This window comes from Misgurnus anguillicaudatus, chromosome 24, assembly GCF_027580225.2.
Source record: "Misgurnus anguillicaudatus chromosome 24, ASM2758022v2, whole genome shotgun sequence".
Classification (NCBI taxonomy): Eukaryota; Metazoa; Chordata; class Actinopteri; order Cypriniformes; family Cobitidae; genus Misgurnus; species Misgurnus anguillicaudatus.
In genome coordinates this window covers 32,506,055-32,518,113 of record NC_073360.2, presented here as the reverse complement: position 1 = coordinate 32,518,113, position 12,059 = coordinate 32,506,055, and the positions used below count along the sequence as shown (strand labels likewise).

At 34.4% G+C, this 12,059-nt stretch overlaps 1 long non-coding RNA gene across 1 annotated transcript; it reads left to right on the top strand.

The window, feature by feature from the left end:
• Nucleotides 1–4,379: 4,379 nt before the first annotated feature.
• On the top strand, nucleotides 4,380–6,561 carry LOC141361649 (uncharacterized). Its single transcript, XR_012367807.1, has 3 exons — nucleotides 4,380–4,465; nucleotides 4,867–4,915; nucleotides 5,778–6,561. It is a non-coding gene; the product is annotated as an uncharacterized lncRNA (long non-coding RNA).
• Nucleotides 6,562–12,059: the final 5,498 nt, after the last annotated feature.

Sequence of the window (12,059 nt, the reverse complement as noted above, 5' to 3'; positions counted from 1 at the left end):
CTCAATCAGAAGAGAGTCACACTATCAATAAGTTCAATGGTTTGATTTTCAGGAAAGGCAAAACAAATGAAGTTTTTTAGAGGAGCACTGTCATGTAATCCAACCAATCAGCGTGGAGAGGCCTTTATATATCTGTCTCTCACCTCAGTCCCATAACAGTTTCATGCAGCATCCCTCCTCTACCCCACCACCTCACTCTCCGGTAGTTAAAGAGGATTTACAGCATGCAAAATATCCTTTATTGTCATATTACCCTATCGATTACATTTTAATGCAAACTTGTGAATGTGAAATTTGATATAAACTTTTGCTTTCATTTAGCATAGACATATATAAGTTATAAAATAAAGTGTAAGGTTTAAGGTTGCAATGAATATATATTTGATTCCTTTCTGGTCAAAATTTGTGCACAATGGGAACTTTTGGCATAATGGGTAAAGCAAAGCAAAAGTTACATTTTACTGAGAAAAGTTTACTCAGTAGCCTAACCTGAAATAAGTTTATTACTCAGTTTATAGCAGATTAGTTATATAAATACATGTACGCCTGTGATTAGATTACATTCGATTCACGGATCAAATAATTTTCGGATCAGCAAAAAAGGGAAATAAGGAAAATAAAAGGACAAATTAAGAAATTAAGCATATCAAAAAAATTAAAAATACAAATAAAGTAGTATTATGGTACAGAAATAGAATCAAATTAATAATAGCATTATTCTGTAAGTTAAATGTAATTAATATTTTAAGTTACAGAAGTGATTTTTATTTTGTACTGCCACTTTAAAACAGAATAAGCGCGGATCCAATACTTGCCAAGACTGTGATATTTAGAGATAAATTTTAGGTATATGTCCTGTCAAGTGCAGATATATGCTGTTGTTACACGCTTTTTGAAATGCATGTCTTCGTGCTCAAATTTTTTAAAATGGCTTGAATGTTAACATTTGCAAAATGTAGAAACATTTGCAAATGATAAACATTCTATAAAATAATTATATATTTCTGATTGATGTGTATTTTGGCGATTATTATTAAACAGATTGTGATGACGAACATGGGAGTTTATCATCCCAGGAAACACCAGTAAATAGTATTGGGTAATATTTCGCCCTATTGTTTATTCTGTGTAATAACTTGACTGTGATTGAGAGTAAGGAATAACTTGAATGTCTTGAATTCTCCTTTAATTACTGGGTTTTACGCGTTTTATGTTTTATGAGGGCGGGAGTGAAGAAAGTGCGAGATGTTGTGTGTAGGTCTAAGGTGGGACCACATGTATAGGCTCATTTCTCAGAACAAGATTTCTATACCTTGTTTGCTGCTCACCGGATGTCGTGTTTTTTATATGTTGTGTAAAGGCCGCTTTGAGTATTTTTGGTAATTGTAGCGAACACGAACACAGCTGGTGAAAATAAAACACCTGGAATTTAAAAGACTGCTGAAGTTATCTTCTTCCTTTATTTCCTTTCCTCGGCCTCTCCAGCAATTCATACAGTATGACATTGCTAATTATAATTTATGCATGAAACTATTTTGTGTCTCTTCTTACTGGGTAGGCCAGCCATAATTCTGGGTGAGCCAGTGCAACCCTGGCCCTTATGTTGCCTTGCCACTGCATTATACAGGTCAAATAATGTATTTGTCATGATTTTTGATTGGCTGTGTATAATGTTTAAAAAAAAAAAACGCCAAGAAAGCATTTTTGTTTTATAAAATCATCATGCAGACAAACTTGCTGCTGTTCCGATTTTCATTGTTTTATCAATTACAGAAATAATTGGCACCATTTCTTATAAGCCTACTGCTATAATCCACATATTTTATTTAACAGAGCAATGACTGGTGATGTCTTAGTTAAAATCCTTGTCTATAGCATCGCTACAAAATGTAGAAAAGAAATACAACAACCAAATGAGAAAAAAATTGAAAATAAATGAAAGGAGTAACAATACAAGGTACAAGGCGCATTGAGTATATGATGGTTACAGCCCTAGTTTAAATGTAGGAAGCATTCAGGGGCGGTTTCCTGGACCAGGATTAGCTTAATCCGGGACTAGGCCTTAGTTTAATTAGGAAATATAACTAGTTTTAACAAACATGCCTTACTAAAAACATTACCTATGTACATTTTGAGGTAAAACAAAGGGCACTGATGTATTTTAAGTTATGTCAGTGCAAGTTGTTTTTTCAGTTTGGAGAGCTCTTAAAAGTGTTTAAGTCTAGGACTAGTCTAATCCCTGTCCGGGAAACCACCCCTCAGTGTCTGCCTGTCTGAGACTATAGGGATTAAAATCTACTTTTGGAGGTTGTAGAATCAATTATACAGACATATTTACGGCCTAATATATAGCCTGAAACTTTTTAAATTATTTTTTTTTACCTTTTTCAGCCAATTTAACACAAGGTTATAATTACACTTTGAGAACTTTTCATACCTTAAAAAAACACTTTTGACAATAAACCTTTTTTAATAAATGATTGAAAAAAGTTCTCTGCCGAAACCTCTACCGAAACCTTTGGTTCACGAAATCTTTCACTGCAGCTTTTAATGTTGATGTTGTGAGCGCGGTCTTTCCTGTGACATTGTGCTTCAGACAGAGATACCCCTTACGAAAAAGAAGTATACTTCAAGTTCATTTTATTAAGTATACTTAAGTAATGTTGGAGTATAGTTTTAAGTATACTTTATGTAGTAAGTGTACTAACATTTATGTTCTAGTAGTATACTTGTAAGTGTACTGCATGAATACCGCTTGGGACTAAATTGGCACACTTTTAGTACATAAAAGTATACTTCTAAGTGTACTATAAGTGTAAGAGTAGTCAACTTTAAGTGTACAACTAGTGCACAATTAGTTCTTCATTTGTACTGCAAGTGAACTCATGAGTATACTAGTAGTTTTCTAGACTTATACTTCAAGTGTACATGCAAATGTTCTGTTAGTGTACTCTTAGTAAACTAGTAGGTTACTAATTTTGTGCTGCAGGTATACTTCCAAGTGTTCTTTTAATATACTTTTAGTTATCTAGTAGTTTAGTAGTCATATACTGAAAGTGTACATGCAAGTGTTCTGTTAGTGTACTCTTAGTAAACTAGTAGGTTACTAATTTTGTGCTGCACGTATACTTCCAAGTGTTCTTTTAATATACTTTTAGTTATCTAGTAGTTTACTAGTCATATACTTCAAGTGTACATGCAAGTGTTCTGTTAGTATACTCTTAGTAAACTAGTAGGTTACTTATTGTATACTGCTTGTGTAACAAAGCACTTTGACACTGAGGATCCATCTGCAGGTTTTTATTAAACACACTCATATTCTAACAGGCAAGGTCAAACAACAGCAAACACAGCAATGTAGGGCAGGTAAATCTCGTAGTCATGAAACAGGCAAAAGGGTCAGAGCAGTCAACAAACATACTCATAAAACCAGGTAAAACAGATAAAGATCAATAAATACAGATCGATATGCAGGCAGGCAGGCAAACCACTCAGCAATGACAGCCGGTACAAATCAAGATTTGCACTGACTGAATGTTTCCAGAGAGTTTATATACCCTGGTGAAAAACAAATATACTTTATTGTATTTCAAGTATATTTAACTTTGCAATAGTACATTACAAATATACTTACAAAGGAATGTACTTTCTTTAAACATATTTAAAGTATGCTTACAACATATTTGCACGTATTTTTTACAATTAAACTTTTAACATACTTCAAAATAATTATACTTTAGTATATTTTCTAAAAGTATACTTTAGAAAAATATACTTAAAGTTAAAGTTTTGTACAATTTTCAAAGTATACTAAATTTAAACTTATTTTAAAATGTATTTTAGGTATACTTTATCGGTATGCTTAAAGTTATCATTATAATAATGCACTGACAGTATATTTCTAAAATACATTATTTAGTATTCTTTAGAAACAGTATATTTTAAGTACATTTTGAAAGTATATGGGGTGTACAAATGTATATTATTTTATGGAGAAATAACGTGGGCTTAAAATTACGAGAGAGCAGTATGTTCAGTTACATTTTATATTGTAGATGTATACATTTGTAATATACTATTAACATAATAAGGTACACTTTAACTTCACTATAGTCAAGCATTAGATAAACCAATTAACTGTGTTTTACCACAAAATAACCATGGTTTTGCTAATAATAATCAATACACACAAAAAAAACATGGTTACTAAACTATTACCATTAAAAAAAACATTCATTTTCGAAAGGGGAATATGAGTGTTTGTTTTTTTGTAGTTTTTGAGTCAATTGCATACCGCTTTTAGCTGTAGCCTACACATTAATTAACTTAAACAGTTTTCGTAAATGCATTTCAGAGAAAAGTGAACTCTGAGATTTGAATAATGCATCTGACGTGTGTGATGACGTCACGACGCACGTATTTTGATTTTTACCAGTCGTTCAAGACGGACGGATTCAGTCCCAAGGTACGTTAAAAATCTTAAAATTAATTATATTTGATAATCGTTTGACCATTCTGAAGTTTATCAGTAGACTATCATATTTCGAATGCGAAATGTTGTCAATAACGCGGTATCTAACTCGCTATTAGTGATAAGCTGCTGTGTAGCTTAGCTTAGCTTATAGCTAATGTTAAAGGTTTGAAAGATAGCACTGTTAGCCTGTTATATCGAATTAGTACACCCGATTGTTGTGTTAAATATATGTATTGGTGTGTATGTATATGTTAATGAAAAAAGGTAGCGTCAGAAAATCTGTTTTTTTTAATGTAGCGTGAAAGTTAACCATTTATTGACTGTTAGAGGTTGTAAGGCTTTTACCTAACTTAACTGTATTTAGTATTAATGATGCTGCATTCTTTCCTCAGAAGCTAAAGTTTTTCAAAGACATTTGTAGGGAGGACTTTGCAGCTAATGGTAAGTCATTTTAAACTCTTAAGATATAATAATTCATTCGTAGTAGTAAATCAAGCTTTAGTTTAGATAACGTTATATACATATTGAGGCGGTTTCCCGGACAGGGATTAGACTAGTCCTGGACTAAAATAAATGTAAGAGCTGTCCAAACTGAAAACAACTTGCACTGACATGTCTTGAAATACACCAGTGCCCTTTGTTTTGCCTCGAAATGCACACGGGTAATGTTTTGAGTAAGGCATGTTTTTTGAAACTAGTTATATTTCTTAATTAGACTAAGACCTAGTCCTGTTTTAAGCTAATCCCTTTCCAGGAAACCACCCAAATGTCTGCTTGTTGCATTTTCTTTCTGACAAGTTTTACATTTAAATTTAATACAATAAAATCTTTCTTTAGGAGCTGAAGTATTTTATGTAAGGAGGATTTTGCAGCCCATATAGGCAAGTCATTATAATGAAAACTCTTAGGGGTGGTTTCCCGGACAGGGATTAGCTTTATCCAGGACTAGACCTTAGTTTAATTAGGATAGTTTTAACAAACATGCCTTACTAAAAACATTACTTATGTGCATTACGATGTAAAACAAAGGGCACTGATGTATTTAAAGATATGTCAGAGCAAGTTGTTTTCAGTTTGGACAGCTCTTACATTTATTTTAGTCTAGGACTAGTCTAATTCCTGTCTGGGAAACCGCCCCTTAATATATATGATGACATTTAAGTCAAGCTCTAGTTTAAGTAAAAATATATCTGCTATACAATCTCTGCCAGTAAACTATAGATTTAATACAGTAAATCTTAAATAAATGTAATGTTTTAATATTAAACACTTTTTAATTGAGCTTATTGTCTATCTTTTTCAGATTTCCTAAGGCTGAACTAAAACCTGCCAGACTAAAGTTGATTTGGGAGAGAAAGACGTTGTAAACTCAATCATCTTGACATTCTTCAATGAGTAATTGTTCAATTTTAAGGCAAATACTGTACTCTTTGAATGCTGTGAATAAAACTATATTTTAAATATATTTAAAATGAATTGTTTTTGACTGTTTTAATCAGCTTTTATTTATTTGGAAAAAATTATTTTGGTTATGTTACCAGCTAAAGTAATCTATTCCCAAAATAGCACTCTTTAAGTTAACTAATTATTAACGCACTTGAAGTATACTCATTACTAATCTAGCTGCAGGTATGTAAAATTATACAAAATGTAATGTACTTGGCATATTCATTTTTCACCAGGGCAGTTTTTAGAATTTTGGATTGGCCAAAAAAATATAGAATGTACGCAAACAGTCTATTTAAGGTATACTGATTGTATGTTTGCAAGACACTCATAATACATTTGTAATGTACTCCTAACATAAATAAAACACACTCTAAATCCACTTATCAAGCATGAATTTAGCACAAAAACAGTCTTGTACTTAAATTGTACTAAATACACTTAAAGTTGTTCCACTTTAGCACACAAAAGTACACTAAATACACTTAAAGTTGTACTTTGTTACAATTAATACACAACTAAAATATATTAAGTACAAAATTAGTTGTTCCAAAATAGCACTCTTTAAATAAACTAATCAATAGCACACTTTAAGTATACTGGTCATTAGTGTGACTGCAAGTATACTTAAGTATATCAAAATTAAATATATTTAACATATTATTTTTTCACCAGGGTAGGCTGTCCAATGAGCTTCAGGTGGCAGAGTAATCAGTCCAGGTATGAGGGATTATGGGAAATGGAGTCCAGAACGAAAGTTAATTTTCAGGGGATTCAGCCATATATATAGATACATATACAACCTCAAATCAGAAAAAGTTGGGACACTGTAGAAATTTTGAATAAAAAAGGAATGGAATCATTTATAAATGAGACATTTTGAAATGTCATGCCAAATATTGGCTCAATTTGGATTTTATGAGAGCTACACATTCCAAAAAAGTTGGGACAGGTAGCAATAAGAGGCCGGAAAAGTTAAATGTACATATAAGGAACAGCTGGAGGAGGACCAATGTTTAGGAATAGGAATGTTGTCCCATTCTTGCCTAATACAGGCTTCTAGTTGCTCAACTGTCTTAGGTCTTCTTTGTCGCATCTTCCTCTTTATGGTGCACCAAATGTTTTCTATGGGTGAAAGATCTGGACTGCAGGCTGGCCATTTCAGTACTCAGATCCTTCTTCTACGCAGTCTTGATGTTGTAATTGATGCAGTATGTGGTCTGGCATTGTCATTTTGGAAAATGCAAGGTCTTCCCTGAAAGAGACAACGTCTGAATGGGAGCATATGTGGTTATAGAACTTGGATAAACCTTTCAGCATTGATGGTGCCTTTCCAGATGTGTAAGCTGCCCATGCCACATGCACTCATGCAACACCATACCATCAGAGATGCAGGCTTCTGAACTGAGCGCTAATAACAACTTGGGTTGTCCTTGTCCTCTTTAGTCCGGATGAAATGGCGTCCCAGTTTTCCAAAAAGAACTTCAAATTTTGATTCGTTGGACCACAGAACAGTTTTCCACTTTGCCAAAGTCCATTTTAAATGAGCCTTGCCCAGGGAAAATGCCTGTGCTTCTGGATCATGTATAGATATGGCTTCTTTTTTGACCTATAGCGTTTTAGCTGGCAACGGCGAATGGCACAGTGGATTGTGTCCACTGACAATGTTTTCTGGAGCCCATGTTATGATTTCCATTACAGTAGCATTCCTGTATGTGATGCAGCAACCTGATCTCACGAATTTCCGTGGCATAGTCACGAAATTTTTTGCTAATTTTTCCGTGGCATTCTCACGGATTGGTTACTCAACTGTTTTGTCCTATTTTCTTACCATTGTCGCTTCGGTTTAGGGTTGGATTTACATAAAATGACATCCTTACCCAAACCCAACTCTAACCCCAATGCCAGGTGACAATTGATTAAAGTTTAGAAAATATAAAAGAATACGTCAGAAAAAATTGTATAAACCAATACTTACAGTGACAAAGTAACGCAAGCACCAAATCTAACCCTAAACCAAAGCGACAATGGTTTGAAAATAGGAAAAAACAGCCGAGCAACCAATCCGCGAGAACGCCACGGAAAAGAAAGTCCGCGGCAGGGCCACGGAAATATGCGGAGATCCGTGAGAATGTCACGGAAAAATGAGCAAAAAACTCCGCGACTATCCCACGGAACTTTGTGAGATCATGTTGGATGCAGTGCCGTCCCGAAGATCCAAAATGATCCAATATTTGACATTTTTTTATTTATTAATTTTGTTTGATTAGCTCACTGATAGCATACGAAAGACTTAGCTTCAAATTGAAAGTACAATTAAAAGGTATATGTCAAGTATAAAAATGAATACATAGGAACATTGTATTGTACTTTAAGTGCAATGTATATATATTTATAGTATGATGTTAAGTTCACTTAAAGTAGTAAACTACTAGTTAACTAAAAGTATAGTAAAAGAATACTTGCAAGTATACCTGCAGCACACAATTAGTAACTTACTAGTTTACTAAGAGTACACTAACAGAACACTTGCATGTACACTTTCAGTATGACTAGTACACTACTATTTAACTAAAAGTATAGTAAACGAATACTTGCAAGTATACCTGCAGCACACAATTAGTAACTTACTAGTTTACTAAGAGTACACTAACAGAACAATTGTATGTACACTTGAAGTATGACTAGTACACTACTAGTTAACTAAAAGTATAGTAAAAGAATACTTGCAAGTATACCTGCAGCACACAATTAGTAACTTACTAGTTTAATAAGAGTACACTAACAGAACAATTGCATGTACACTTTCAGTATGACTAGTACACTACTAGTTAACTAAAAGTATAGTAAAAGAATACTTGCAAGTATACCTGCAGCACACAATTAGTAACTTACTAGTTTAAAAAGAGTACACTAACAGAACAATTGCATGTTCACTTTCAGTATGAGTACCAGTTAACTAAAAGTATAGTAAAAGAATACTTGCAAGTATACCTACAGCACTAAATTAATAACCTACTAGTTTACTAACACTAAAGATTCTCCATAAAGATAATATACATTTGTACACTACATATACTTTCAAAATGTACTTAAAATAAACTGTTTCTAAAGGATGCTAAATAATGTATTTTATAAATATGCTGTTAGTGCATTATTATAATGATAACTTTAACAGATAAAGTATACCTAAAGTAAACTTTAAAATAAGTTCAAATTATTATACTTTAAAAATTGCACAGAACTTTATCTCCAAGTATATTTTTTTAAGTATACTTTTTAAAAATATACTAAATTATAATTATTTTGAAATATGTTAAAAGTTTAATTGTAAGCAAATATGTTGTAAGCATAGTACTTTCAATATATTCAAATATGGTACATTTCTTTCTAAGTATATTTGTAATGTACTATTGCAAAGTTAAATATACTTGAAATACAATAAAGTATATGTATTTTTCACCAGGGCTATTCATATGGCTTTTTGCAGCTTTCTTGATGTACTTTCGTTGTTGCATTTTTACTTTATAATTTTAATTATACAACAGTTCTTTCTGGTTCTCGAATCTGATTGGCTAAGAGCTATGCGATATTGTGCTGATAACGGCACTGTAACCGCTTCACCTTTCGTATCATTCCGCCACCTAGTAAATGGAGGTCCTAAGCAGGCTCATCTCTGAATGGAAAAAAACAGACGCCCTGATCCATTACACATATGCGCAAGGTATACAGTAGGTGGCAGTAATACTCCCAAGGAGTGAGCAGCCATTAAACGAAAAGAAGAAGAAGCAGACGCCCTGTTTTGAATCACTCTCCATGTGTCTCATCATTTTACTAGCTCATAAATCAGTCTGTGAATCCCCAATTGGAAGCTTTTAAAATAACTCCGTTGTTGTTTTCTAGTTTTCGTTTTTCAAACGTGTGCCGTCGAACTGTTGTATAAAAGCAATATCGCTCTCGGAGTCGTGTGATATAGCTCTATATCATCACGGCTGTGATTGCCTCCGGCACTCGGCCTACGGCCCAGTGCCTCTGGCCTAATCACAGCCGTGATGATATAGAGCTATATCACACTCCTACTCGAGCGATATTGCTTAAGTATATGTCAGTAAACAAGTATAGGCCAAATATACTTAGACATTTCAGTCAGTATAGGTCAAGTATACTTTAGTACAATTTAAGTGAATTTCTGAGAAGTACCTACACTCTAAAAAAACAAACGGTGCTATATAGCACCAAAACTGTTGATTTGAATCGTAACCATAGAAGAAACATTTTTAGTGCCATATAGCACCGGTGAAGCACCAGTGAAGCACCTGTGTAGAGCCATATAGGGGCCATATAGCACCACTATAGCACCACATTTGGTTCTACATGGCACTATGTGGTTCTACACAGGTGCTTCACCGGTGCTGTGTGGCACTGGGGGCGGTTCTTCTATGATTGCGAGCAAAGAACCACTTTTGGTGCTATAGCACCGTTTGTTTTTAGAGTGAAGAACATTTTAGAGAAGTACATAAAAAGTAAACTGAAAGTATACTTTCTTATTTTAAGTTTAAAAGAAGTATACTTGTAGCACACTTCAATAAACTTCTTTTTCGTAAGGGACAGTATGTCTTGTTCCTTTTAAACTTGGAGAATCATCTTTCAGCAGTTGCAACCGTCACAGGTTAAATAAGAAACAATCTGCGTTTTAGTTGTGTTGACATGTGACAACTGTTGCACAGAAAACAAAAAGCATGAAAAATGTTTGGGATTTTGCAGACGTTGATCCTTGCAAAGTTCATCAAAATGCATTGTAATGCGCCTTGCACGCTTTTGGGAAATAAAAAATGAATGCATAACTCCTTAAAAGTCATAATAAAAATACTTTTGTTTAATTGGAAAGCAGCACACATGGGAAAGTGCACCGGGGGAGTCAAATATTTCTTTATGTATTAATTAACAGAGAATGTCCCTCACTGCAAAGATTAAAAATTTGAGTTCAATTAAAATTAATTGGGGCCCTCAATGGGGCGAGGCCCCCATGCACTGTGGGGGTTGTGGCGGTGTCCCCTACGTCAGTGCCTTTGACAGAATCTCTTGCACCATAAAATGCATGAATAGAAGTAAAATGACACGGTACCTTGAAACAGAAGATATATCAGTCCTTTCATCCCCGGATCACAATGCTGCTTCTTTCATAGAAAAATCCCACTTATAAACTGCAAACAAGCTCAAATATTAAAGAATATCCCAAACAAGAGGACTAAATGAGAACCAAATCAAACAAAATAATACAGAAGAAAGTAAAAAAATAGTAATAAATGCTTCGTTTGCTCAGCAGAAGAAAGAATGATGTGTTTTTTCATGAGTTTCAATATGTGTAGTGTTCTGATGTTCACGCCCACCTTCAAAAGGATTTCCTTTTTTTGTGGTTTACGGGGCCGATTAGGATTTTTATTTTAGGGAGCTTTAGCCTCCAAATGCGGGTATATTAAAAATAATAAGTAAAGAAAATAAATTAAATACAGTATAAGTTTAGGCCTATATACGAACACTTGCAGAGCTAGAATTAAATGGGGTGGCCAAGGCTACTTTATGGGGTCCATAGTCCATGAAAGAAAACAATGCAACTTGTACCAAAAAAGCATGAATGAATCTCATGATTGCTGATTACTTCATATTACCCCACATTTTCCTATAGGCTACTGCACTGACTGCATGCATTACTGGCACAAATGTTAACATGTAATGCTAACATTTGTGCAGACGTCTCTGAACCTCTCTGAACCTCACTCCATTGCCACATTCCCCCACCGTCCGACTCGGGCCGACTAGCCGTCCGGTCTGCAGCCCCCCATTTCTGGAGAAAAAGCCAGCCACAACTATCTGTACACCCAGGCTGTGGACCACCTGGATTTTAAAAGTCTGTAAATCTAGATACCAACAAGTGATCCACTCATTGGTATCTTTCATGCGATGGAGCCACCGCAAGGGATGTGGTCTCAGCAGTTAGAGAATTCCCATGTCTGTATGTTGTCTACAAATTGGAAGGTTGTTGGTTCAATCCCCGGTTCCACCTGATCAAGTGTCAATGTGTCCTTGAGCAAGACACCCAGCTGCTCGAGTGTCCCAGATGCTCCAGACGAGCTGGATG